The 12,072-nt window shown below is 47.9% G+C and overlaps 1 protein-coding gene across 22 annotated transcripts in view; it reads left to right on the forward strand.

Moving 5' to 3' along the window:
* The first annotated feature begins 1,200 nt into the window (after positions 1-1,200).
* Positions 1,201-12,072, forward strand: part of PTK2 (protein tyrosine kinase 2) — a 193,462-nt gene continuing 182,590 nt past the window's right edge. For 19 of the 22 annotated variants that reach the window (XR_008701993.1, XM_055545651.1, XM_055545653.1 and 16 more), the window contains exon 1: positions 1,201-1,371. The gene's annotated coding sequence lies outside the window, so the exon portion shown is untranslated. Of the gene's footprint in view, positions 1,372-5,954; positions 6,185-12,072 lie in introns of all 22 variants that reach the window. The other 3 variants (XM_055545652.1, XM_055545655.1, XM_055545665.1) reach the window with 1 other exon arrangement.

Raw genomic sequence — 12,072 nt, forward strand, 5'->3', positions numbered from 1 at the left:
ATCATTTCTTAAGATCTTAAATGTAGTTTTAAAAAAACCTTACATATTCACGAAAGAACGATAAAAGGAAACGTTTAAAAATTGCAGAACTCTTGCTAAGCGAAAGCATTTTATTCTACCTGATTTAGTTATAACCGGATTACAGCTTCTCAGAAGGGAACAGAGGGTCACCTCTCTAAGCTTCAGGGAGTTCACCTTTCAAAAGGAGAACTGTGTGCCTATCCCGCCTCTCGCCTTGTGGCGGGGATCAAAGGGACACTATGAAAAATGAAAGTTGCTCTGCTTCTGGTTTCGTTTCCTACCGCAAGGGTGCCCGTGATTTTTTTTTTTTTTTAAAGAACACAAATCAGATATCACTTCCGCTTAAAATCTTCCAAAGGATCCCTGCTGCCTAAAGTATAGGAGATCCAGGTACCTGAGCAAGACTGCGAGGCTCCTAGCCATCTGCATTTCTTACCCAGCACCCCCACCCCCCCACCCCACTCCTGGCAAAACCTGCTCTCATCGCAGCTGCCTCCCTGCCATCCCCTCGTGAATCTCAAGCCTCAGCCCCTCGGGGACCCGCGCCATCGGGGTTCCGGGCCCAGGTCAGCGCCCCGCGGGTGCTCAGGCAGAGGTCCACCTTCCAAGATCAAACCTGGGTCCGCCCAGCACTAGCTCTGACGCCCCTGAACCCGCTTCCTCTCTGCAAAGGGTCCCCAGTAGGGTGGGCGTGAAGCCTGGAGGGGACCCGGGCCGGCGCGGGCACACAGCGGGGCTCCACACCCGTGCCTCGGCCCCTGGGGACCGGCTGTGGGGCTGCCGACCGGGGGAGCGGTGCCTCCAGAAGGGCTGCGTCTGGGGCTCCGGGCAGGGAAAGGGTGCGAGGGCTCCCCCGTAGTCCGCTCAACTCCGCCGGCCCAGAGCGGCTGCCTCGGGGCGTCCGCTTTGCCGGGTGCCGCTCCCGCCCCCAGCCAGGGCTTCCCCCGGGGCCGCCGTTCGGAGCCGCAGCCACGCCCGCGCCCACCGCAGCCCGGCTCCGGCGTCCCCCCAGCGCGAGCCCGGTGGGTCGAGCCCGGCCGCGCGCTGGGCATGCGCGGGCCGAGGCGCGCATGCGCGGTACTCCCGGGAGGCGGAAGCTCGGGGCAGGGACGCAGCCGAGCGCGCGCAGCAGCGGGGGTGGGGCGGGGGCGCGCCTCAGCCGGCCGCCGCGCACGCGCGGCCCGCGCCGACGCAGCACGGCCCCGAGGGCGCGAGCCCGCCGCCGCCGCCGCCGCCGGGCCGGGACCGCTGTGCGCCCGCGGCGTGAGGCGTGGGAGGGAGCGCGGCCCGTCAGCCGCGGCGCCGCCCGGTCGTCGTCCGCTTTCGCCTGCCGGCACCGCCGCGGTCGGAGTGAGTGAGGGGCCCGGGCCGGGGCCGGGGCGTGGGGCCGACTCGCGGAGCTGCTGGTTGGCAGGGCGGCGGCCCGAGGGCTGAGGGGCCGAGCGGGGCCGGACCGCCCTGTCCCGGCGGCGGGTGCGGCGGGGACAGGCCCCTCCCGCGCCGGCCGAGGCCCCGGGAGGCAGGGGCGTGAGGGAAGCTGGGGCGCCCCGGCGGGCCGAGGGGTGCGGGGCCCGGACAGTCTGAGGGTCTCCAGGCCAGGGGCTGGTGGGGGAGGCCGGGGGCTCCGAGAAGCATGGGCTCTGGCGGGGCGCAAGGAGGCCGGGGGTCCGGGGGCTCGAGAGTCCGAGGGTCTGGAGGCCGTGCGGGCTCGGGGAGGGAGGCCGGCCAGCCTCTGCCAGAGCGGGCCGAGGGCCTCCACAACAAAAGGGCCGGGAGAGGACTCGGCCGGGGCCGGGCCGGGCGGGCCTCGAGCCCGCGTGCGGGGCGGCCGGCCGCCCGCGGCCCCGCGGCCCGCGCTCAAGTTTTCTGCCGCCCGGAGCTTTTCCGGCGGCCGCCGTAGACCTGGCCGGACTCGCTGCGCTTCCCAAGTTTCCTCCTCTTCCCGCCCCAGCCCCCAACTCCGCTGCGAGCTGGCTCTGTCTCTCTCTCTGGGTCCTTCCCTAGCACCTCTTTCTTCCTCAGAGGAGGATGGATGTGTGTGTGTGTGTACGTGTACGCTGCTATTAATACTTGGTTTTATTTGACTGCAGCATTTCGTAGCTTAGTGCACTAAGGGTAAAGGTTTTTTCCTGTTGTTGATGTTGTTTTTTGAGCCATTTCAGCAGTCTTCTTCTTGTTCAGTTAGCCTGCAGCTGGGTTTTTGGCAGTGAGACTAACATAATAGTAATATTGTGGTAATATGGGAACCGCTTGAAATACGGTCAAGTTGAAGGCTGTGTCCGAGTTTGAGAATCTGCACTTATCTGAATCTGCACAACCATCATTGGGATTCTTACTTAGGATGTAAACTTCTTCGTGGTTGGAAAAACAGGCCATCACTGTTCGAGATGAAATACCAGAGCCTCACCCTTAAAACTTTTTGTCAAACGGGTAATGAAAATAAGTCTCTTCTTTGAAATGACGCAGCCAAGCCCTCAGGTTAGTCGTCCTGTCTTTTGACAACCTCTGAAAAGCCGGAGGAAAGTATGTGGATGACGTGATTTAAGGTTCACAGTAAGTTAGCATTTAGCTTACTTTGTTGAGCTGTAGTCTGGATAATATTTTGGTCCAATTGTGCTGTTCAGTTAATTTTTAAAACCCTGTAGTATTTAAACACATGAAACTTTGAAAGGAGGTTTGTGTTTCAACTTCCAATTCATAAAGATACTGTCTCAGTATCTTTATGAGTATATGGTTTCATGTTTTTGGCTATCTTTGGAGGGGAAAAGCTAGGCAAGTTTACCATTAGCATCTTCTGAACACTCATGTACTAAAGATAAATATTATAGATTCTTCTCTGGAGAATTTTTCAGGTCATTATCAAATAATCCAGTTTAATGATGAGCACCGGAAAATACTGTTTAAAACACATGTTCCATTTTAAACGCGCCCGCACATAACACTTCAGGAAAGGACTGAACAGAAGGACTTGTACATCATTCAGAGGTGATGCATTGAGGAGCAAGTGCTTGGCTAAATAAAGACCCTGGATCCAAAACTTAGTATTTATGAAGCTGAGGCCATGGGTCCCCGAAAGTGAGTCATTAAGTGTTAAATTAGGAGTGATGTTCCACTAGTGTAATGGTATAAAGTGTCTGGGAAAGGTGGGAGTTAGGAGTAGCAGTAAGGATCATGAAAATGTTATTAGTGAGTAGTGAAAGTCGCTCAGTCCTGTCCGACTCTGCGACCCCACGGGCTATACAGCCCATGGAATTCTCCAGGCCAGAACACTGGAGTGGTGGCCTTTTCCTTCTCTAGGGGATCTTCCCTACCCAGGGATTGAACCCCGGTCTTCTGCAGTGTGGGTGGATTCTTTACCAGCTGAGCCACAAGGGAAGCCCGAGAGTACTGGAATGGGTAGCCTGTCCCTTCTCCAGCAGATCTTCTTTATCTGGGAATTGAACCAGGGTCTTCTGCATTGCAAGTGGATTCTTTACCAACTGAGCTATCAGGGAAGCCCAGTTTAGTTTAGTTTTTAAGGAAACTCATTTCTGTAACGCTGTGTCCTTTGTTGGAAAGTACAGACATTAATGTTCCAATTCTCAAAACTAGTTTCTTCAGCTAGATAACTTTTCTTACTAGAAGGTTGGCAAAATTGTCTAAATAACAAAATTGTATTGTTAAAGCCTACCCTTTTAAGAGAAATACTGGTGAGTTCTCTCAGAAGAAATTACTCTGTTGTATTTTGTGATACATATGTAGTCTGTGATGTAATAAAGTGGTATGGATAGTAAAAGAAAACTTTGAAAGTTACTATCTTTGCATGTTATTTTGAATTAGCGAGGTGGGATCTTAGCTCATATCTCTAAATGTTTTATGGAAACCTTTCTTCATGTACTTTGAGGTGTCTTAATTTTCAAAAAAATAATTAAATATTGTTTTAAGGATAACAAAAGATGCAATTCAAGTATTTAATACAATATATAAATCTTTAGCTTTTGAAATAAAACATTTTCAGTTTAGATATATTTACATCTAGAATAAATCTGGTTTTAAATTTCAGTGGCATGAGAAGTTCTCTTATTTTTTATTACTGTAGCTTTATAGTATAGTCTGAAGTCAGGAAGCCTGATTCCTCTAACTCTGTTTTTCTTTCTCAAGATTGCTTTGGCTATTTGAGGTCTTTTGTATTTCCATACAGATTTTTAGAATTTTTGTTGTTATTTTTGTTCTAGATCTGCAAAAAATGCCATTGGTAAAAAGTTCTGTTATTTTTATCATATTTGTGAAATGAGGTTTTGGTTTTTTTTTTTGGCTAGTAAATCAGAAAAATTTAGTTTCTGAAGTACTTTACTTTGCCTTAATGCTCTAGTTTAAGAACATATTTTCATTAGTTTTCCCCTTACTAAAATCCCTTAAATAATTAGCAAGAAATTACTGTAGGAATCTTTGAGAATTTTCAATGCTGTCTGTATAGATTATTTAAAATGTTCGCGTAAGAAAGTTTGGGCAAAGCAAATGGCCTTACTTGAGTCGATAGTACTAAGCTCCAAGAAGTTTATGAACGCACAGAAAGCTTCAGATGCTGCGTTGCTCACCCGTCCTCAGAAGGACCCTGGGCGAGGGAGGTGGGGGGAGAGCAGGTGTCGGTCCCCTTGGGCCACCTGTGTTTTTCTCGCTCACCCAGCCACGTTCAGGAGTTAGGGGTTTTTTTCCCCTTCTTTTCAGTGTTTGCTGCTGCTGCTGCGTCGCTTCAGTTGTGTCCGACTCTGTGCGACCCCATGGACGGCAGCCCACCAGGCTCCCCCGTCCCTAGGATTCTCCAGGCAAGAACACTGGAGTGGGGTGCCATTGCCTTTCCATTTTCAGTGTTTACTAGTGGATTATTTGAGTCCTTTATTGCTTTTTCTCTCTACTGACATTTTGGCAGATTTTTTTTTTTTTCCCCTTCTTTTCATGACTACCAAAAGACAGCTCAATGCAAGAGAAATGAAATTCATGTTTACCAGTTTCTGGTATCAATTTCTAGGAATTCTGCCAAATCTTACCATTTAGAATTGCACAAGTGTGTTTCTGATTGGAAATCTGTAGAGGAACCCCCTCTGTTCATATCTATAACAATTGCTTTTTTTTTTTTTTTTTTTGACTAGGCTCAATGATGGAAATAAAATTCAGATGCACAAATACAGTTACAGTTTCAGTTTAAATAGAATTTTTAGGGAGTTGCCTAGTGGTCTAGTGGTTAGGACTCTATGCTTTCACTGCAGAATACCTGGGTTCAGTCCCTGGTCAGGGAACTAAGATACTGCAAGCTACATGGTATGGCCAAAAAAAAAAAAAGGAATATTTTAGCAAAACTGTTAGTTCTAGTGTGATTTGTTTTTTTTTTTTTTTTTAGTGTGATTTGTGTAAACACTAATGAAATGATTTATAGACAGAAGTAGGAAATGTTTCCACAAGTGGCACCGTCGCCACTCTTCAGCAGTTGGAAACCTCAGAGGGAAACGCTGGTGGCATCACCACAAGGACATGAAGGACATGAAGGCTTTGCTTACAAACTTTGCATTTAACTGAAGTGGCCCTACCTAAATCTTACTTATATACCTTGCCATTTACTGTAAACTCATTTTTCGGATCCAGAAGAATGACTTAAGTTATATATTTGAATATTATCCAGTGAGAGGGGAAGAACATCGCTGGGCACCTGGCGGGTGCCCGTGTTGTTGGTGGGTGTCACTGCCTTTTTACAGATGAGTTAAGTACTGGAGAAGCTCTGCCCTGTAAGCTGCACGTGTTAGACGCTGTGTGCCAGGGCAGAGCCGAGTGCTGTAGTGCTCTATCTGCTTTATTCCTTGAGAAAAGTAGAGTGGTACTTGGGTCTGCATCCTCCTTTTGCAGATGAAACAGTGGAAGCCTAGAGGTACAGTCGCTCATTGTGGGTCTTCAACCCACAGGGGTGGACCCAGCTTGGCTGGAGCTGGGGGACCGCAGTGTGGAGCTCCTGACAGCCTGCGTGCAGCCTCCCGGGTGGGACGAGCCGCAGCCAGTAAACTCTGACCCGGCCTCCTGCAGTGGGGTACATAGAGTGCTAGTGTAATGACCACGTCTGGGCAAGTCCAAGTAATTACATCTTCACGTGAACCTGACGCTTTGCATTATGAAGTTCTCATCTGGTCAACATAGTGTAAGTAACCATTTTGATGAATATTCCAAGATTGTTTCATTATTTGACATCTGTTTAGAATCAGGTAGATAAAATGTATAATGCATGGTGCAGTGACCGATCCTTCTTATTTGTCAAAGAATGTGCGTTAGTAACCTCCATGTTTACAGTTTTTTCATTGGTGACTTTTTTTGAAGGGTGGGTGTTGTTTGAAGACAGTTCTGTGGGAAGCAAGGGGTATGTAAGGGAAAAACAAATTGCACATTTCTCACACAGGTATGAGCCCCTTGTGGTAATCCTGGTATTTATAATCTCTGACACACTGCTGCTCTATAAATGTTTCTGAAATTAATGTGCTCATTCTCACCAACTTAGAATTTTCCATTCTTCTTTTAAGAGTCGGCACATACTCTGCTCCTTTATTTGGGGCCTGTGAACCAAAACCAAGGGTTAGAAGAACCTAAGCTTTCCTGTCTGTGGGCTCTCGGTGCCTGGAATCTCCCTTCTGCCTCCATTGTCTATACTGAGAGTCCCGTAGCTTGGATTCTGCTGTGAAGCATGGTGCTTGTGTCTACTGGTGACCAAAGCACCGTGTGACTGTCTTTGCTGGCCTGAAGGAAGGGCTTACGGTTGTACACATTATATATATTTAGTGGCTTGTGTGTCTTCTCATGAGAATTTAAGCACCATGAAGGCAGAAACTTGGTTTTTCACACTGTTGGGTCACCAGTGCCCAGCACAATATTTATTGAGAAGAACTGAAACTTGTTAATGGTTGTGTGTGTCTGTTAGTCACTCAGTTGTGTCCCACTCTTTGCGACCCCATGGACTATACCTTGCCAGGCTTCTCTCTGCATGGAATTCTCCAGTCAAGAATGCTGGCGTGGGTTGCCATTCAGTTCTCCAGGGGATCTTCCCATCCTAGGGATCCAACCTGGGTCTTCCACATTGCAGGCGTATTCTTCACCACTGAGCCACCTGGGTTGGAGGACAGCTATTACATCAGCCAGTCATCTGTGGCTTTGCTTGCCTTGATGAAGGACCTCCCTTTAAAACCATGTAAAACGCGATACTAGGGAAGAATTGGATTATCTTTGTTTTCACTTCTGTCTGCTTTATTTTAGATTACTGCTATCATCATACTTGGACTAGGGAAAACATACTGCTGTTCCCCTTTATGTTTTTGAAGTGTTCTTTTATAGAAACTGATCCTGTATTAATTGATCTTGTGTTCATTAGGAGGCATCCTAAATTCTGCAGGCACAGAAGACTACTCAAGGTGACACAGAATGAGTGGGGTTTATAAAAGCTCCTTGATTAGTGGTCCAGAAGCTCTAGTGTGTCTTTTACTAATCAGCTGGATTCATTGGCTGCCGTACAAGAGTTTTACATTATGCCCTGAAACCATTTTTAAAAACCCATTTCCTGTTGCTGCCTGCCAGTTATATAGTATGCCAGCTTTTCCTTGCCATGACAAGTCCCTTACCTTTCTGTCATTTGGCGTGTAAACATTTGGATAGCAGAGAGTAGTTTGTTCTGCTTCATCGAGTTCCCCCTTAGTCCCGCTGTACCGTGGGGGGAAACACACACTTGCAGAGTCCAGGGAGCTCCAGGTTGTTGGCAGTGGTTCTCAGGGTCGTCCCAGGTCAGAAGTGCAGAGGCTCCAGCCTGATTTCTGACCCACTGACTCTGGCTCTGGGGGCAGGGCCGGCTGTCAGTTCCAGCTTGCTGTGCTCTCGGTGCATGCTGTTTGTGAACCACTGCCTTAGAGGGCTTAAGAGAAACACAAGTTGTAGCAGGCAAACATAAGCCATAAATGGGAGAGGTATGTATAAGTATGGTCTCTTTGACCTCTTTAGATTTGCTAACAAGGTTGTTTTCCGAACAGTACTCTTAAATATGTTTTTGGAGTCTTGAGAAGACCTCACAATTCCTTTTGTGTAGAGATTTTGAAGGTTTTCTGCTGAGCCCACTCAGTTCTTTTGAATCCTGGTGTGGATTTTAAATGAACAATCTCATGTTGCAGTAGCAGTTTGTATGGCTCCTGGACTTGTGCCTTTTGGCAAATAGCAGGGGAGTGTGTGCATGCTTGCAAATAGCAGGGGAGTGTGTGCATGCGTGCAAATAGCAGGGGAGTGTGTGCATGTGAGTGTGAAGGCTCACATTCCTCGGTGGTTTTGTTTTGGTGCTGAAGAATTGGCTAGCTTTTGCTAGAATCAGGGTGATTGCCAGGTCTTGGGGTGACTGATGAAGTGGTATTGTGTGAACTGATTCTATGCCTAGCATTACATTTGTACCTGAATTTCATAAATTTGGTTTTGCCTCTCTTTTTTCTTGAGAGGCAGCCTGAGTAAAAGTTAGTGTACCACAGTGGGATCGACCCTGGGCCTTGTGCAGAGTTAGATGCATGTGTTGGTAAATAGCATATTGTCAGCCTGGGAACAAGGATTCTGTGTTGTCTTTTCTCGTGCTACGCGGTCGGTCAGTCATTGTGTAATGATGGAAGGAGGGTACCTCCTGCTGGGGTCCTGGGAGGAGTCAGTCACCCAAACTAAACCGAGTAGCTCTGTTGTGGGGGCTTTGTGGGAAGGGGGTCTGTAACTGTGAAAGTTGTTACAGAGGTAGAGAAGCACTTATCAAAGGCGATGGAATTAAATGTAGTCTCAGAACACTGAGGAGGTTGTTTGCATGTGAGTTCTGCCCCCTCCCCGATCTTTCAGTCAGCTGTGCAGCTCCATGAAGGCAAAAATAATAGAAATGAGCTGCTGGAGAGAGCTCTTTGGAACAATCTCTGTCTCCTTAAAATTGGCCAAGTGAAATTAAAGTTCTCGTTAGTAGTCTCCCGTTAATGTGACTCTGGTTAAATGTACAGCTGCCCCCTCCTGGGTGTCCGAGGGGTTGGGACCAGGACCTTCCTCGGATACCAGGTTCCCTGGGTGCTCGCGCCCCTTACATACAACTGTGCACACCGTCCTGTGTGCTTTATAAACGTCTCTAGCTGCCTTACAGTACCTGGCACAGTGGAATGCTGCGTAAATCGCTGCCAGTGCGGCAAGTTCAAGTTTCCCTGTTTGGACCTTTCTGGGCTTTTCCCCAGTGTTTTCAGCCTCACATGGAGGACCTGAGGTTGTGGAGGGCCGACTGCCCTTGGCATGCCTGGCTGAGAGCAGCTTCTCAGTGGGTGTCTGTGGATGTCCCTCCTGGGCCCCTGAGCAGCCTCCCCTGTGAGGACAGCATGGGCTCCTGCCGGCTCCCCTGCTCGCCTCTCCTGGTGGCTTCTGCAGTATTACCGCCTTTTCCTGGTTATAATGAGGTTACACATCTTTCTATACATTTACCGGCCATTTGGATTCACTGTTTTGTGAAGTGCCTGTATTTTTATATTAGTTTTAAAAAATTTATTCATGGACTTTTTTATATGTTCAGGACACAGGTCCTTTGTTGGTTATATATTTTTCCACTTTCTCTCCCCACTTTGTCATGCAGTTTCACTGACACGTTGGGTTTTCTTTTTTTTTTTTTCTTTTTGTCTTTTGAATGAAAAGAAGTTCTTTTTACTTTTATTTTTTGGCTGCACCACATGACTTTGTGGAACCTTAGTTCCCCGACCGGGACTTGAACCCCGGCCTTTGGCATTGAAATCACAGAGTCCTAACTACTGGACTGCTGGGAAAGTCCTCAGACATTCTTAAGTTTATTACTGGGAATTATACTTAATTCCCGGTGATCAAGTTAAAATGTGAGTTTTCAATTTTATTTTAAAAACTTTGTGGAAGTTTTCAGACATATGCAAAAACAATGTTGTAATGAACTCTCCATATTCATTACCACGTTTAACGATGGTCTTCATTAAGATTGTTAACTCAATCGGTGGTACTGGTTTACATTTAAAAGACATGAAGGAACTTGCTTTGAACATATATGCTTATGTTGGCCAGATATCATGGCTCTTGCTGAAATGTGACATAACCTTTTATGACACATTTCTTTCGGGACAAGAAGGGATCAAGTGTCACTGTACAGCTTTTTAAAGTTGGTGATGCTCAGAGGCATCTAATAGTCCTAACCAGCTGGGTGTTAAGCAAGGCCGTGGCTCTCTCCACAGCCTCAGAACCTGGAGTGGAAAGCCCTTCCTTCTTTCTTCCCTCCCTCCCTTTCTTTCTTTCTGTTTTTCTTGTACTTGAGTCAAAATAAACGTCTCTTGCTTTGCAGTGTTCGTTTAATGCTCCTGATAGCGGTATGTCTTTTTTTTTTTTTTTTTTTTAAACTTAGTCATTAGGATGGAGAAGCAGCATGAAGCTTTAATAGAACAAAACTCATCAGAGAAATGCGCTTAGTATGTTAGTCCTTTTCAGGAGATGATTTTGTTAAACATTGAAGAGATACAGAAGAACATGTGTGAGATGTGAGTAAGTTGTAGATCAAGAGTGCTCTGACCTCCCAGAGAAGGTGCCCGAGGCCACAGAGGTGCCGGCCAGCTCCGGTGGAAGAGGCGAAGGCAGGGAACATGTAGGCTCTGAGGGCACCCGGGGCTTCTGTCTGTGCCCAGAACTCGGCCCTGCTGTTGTGGTGCGGAAGCAGTCATGAACTCGAGGCAAAGGGGTGAATTGTCTGTGTTCCAATACAGCTTTATTTCTGGACCCTGAAATTTGAATTTCATGTAATTTCACATGCAACAAAATGTTATTACTCTTTTTTTAAAATTTAAGTTTACTTTTGGCTGTGCTGGGTTTTTGTTGCTGTGCAGGTTTTTCTGTTGTAGAGCGTGGGCTCTAGAGAACAGGCTCAGTGGTGTGACTCCTGGGCTGTAGGGTGCAGGCTCAGTGGTATGTCTTCCGGGCTCTAGAGAACAGGCTCAGTGGTGTGACTCCCGGGCTCTAGAGAACAGGCTCAGTGGTGTGACTCCCGGGCTCTAGAGAGCAGGCTCAGTGGTATGTCTCCCGGGCTCTAGAGAGCAGGCTCAGTGGTATGTCTCCCGGGCTCTAGAGAGCAGGCTCAGTGGTGTGACTCCCGGGCTCTAGAGAGCAGGCTCTGTGGTGTGACTCCCGGGCTCTAGAGAACAGGCTCAGTGGTGTGACTCCCGGGCTCTAGAGAACAGGCTCAGTGGTGTGACTCCCGGGCTCTAGAGAACAGGCTCAGTGGTGTGACTCCCGGGCTCTAGAGAACAGGCTCTGTGGTGTGACTCCCGGGCTCTAGAGAACAGGCTCAGTGGTGTGACTTCCAGGCTCTAGAGAACAGGCTCAGTAGTGTGACTCCCGGGCTCTAGAGAACAGGTTCTGTGGTGTGACTCCCAGGTTCTAGAGAACAGGCTCAGTGGTGTGACTCCCAGGCTCTAGAGAACAGGTTCTGTGGTGTGACTCCTGGGCTCTAGAGAACAGGTTCAGTGGTTATCACTCCTGGGCTTAGTTGCTCTGAAGTATGTGGGATCTTCCTGAATCAGGGATTGAACCCCTGTCTCCTGCATTGGCAGGCGGATTCTTTACCACTTAGCTACTACGGAAGCCCATTATAATTTTAGTAATTTATTTAATCATACGCAGTTAAAAACCGTTCTTAACTCATGGGCCGTACAAAAACAAACGATGCAGCCACCCTGGTTTAGAGAAGAAAGCTCACCTGGCAGCTGTGGGCCAGCTGCAACAATGGAGAATCCCCTCCCGCCCTGAGCCCACCTGTTCCCTACCACGGCCCCCTCTTACTTTGTAAGCCTGTGTAGCCATCTTCCTTCAGCCCCCTGAGCTACCACCTCCTTCTTCAAGCCCTGATACCACTGTTATTTTACTCACTTTTATTTTCTTTGTCACTTGACTGTGACAGAAAATCTGAGAGCAAAATGTTCACTACTGTATCCCCAACATTTAAAACAGCGGCCACTGAATGAATATTGCATTGATCATTTCTTTGTGTCA

This window comes from Bubalus kerabau, chromosome 14, assembly GCF_029407905.1.
Source record: "Bubalus kerabau isolate K-KA32 ecotype Philippines breed swamp buffalo chromosome 14, PCC_UOA_SB_1v2, whole genome shotgun sequence".
NCBI lineage: Eukaryota > Metazoa > Chordata > Mammalia > Artiodactyla > Bovidae > Bubalus > Bubalus kerabau.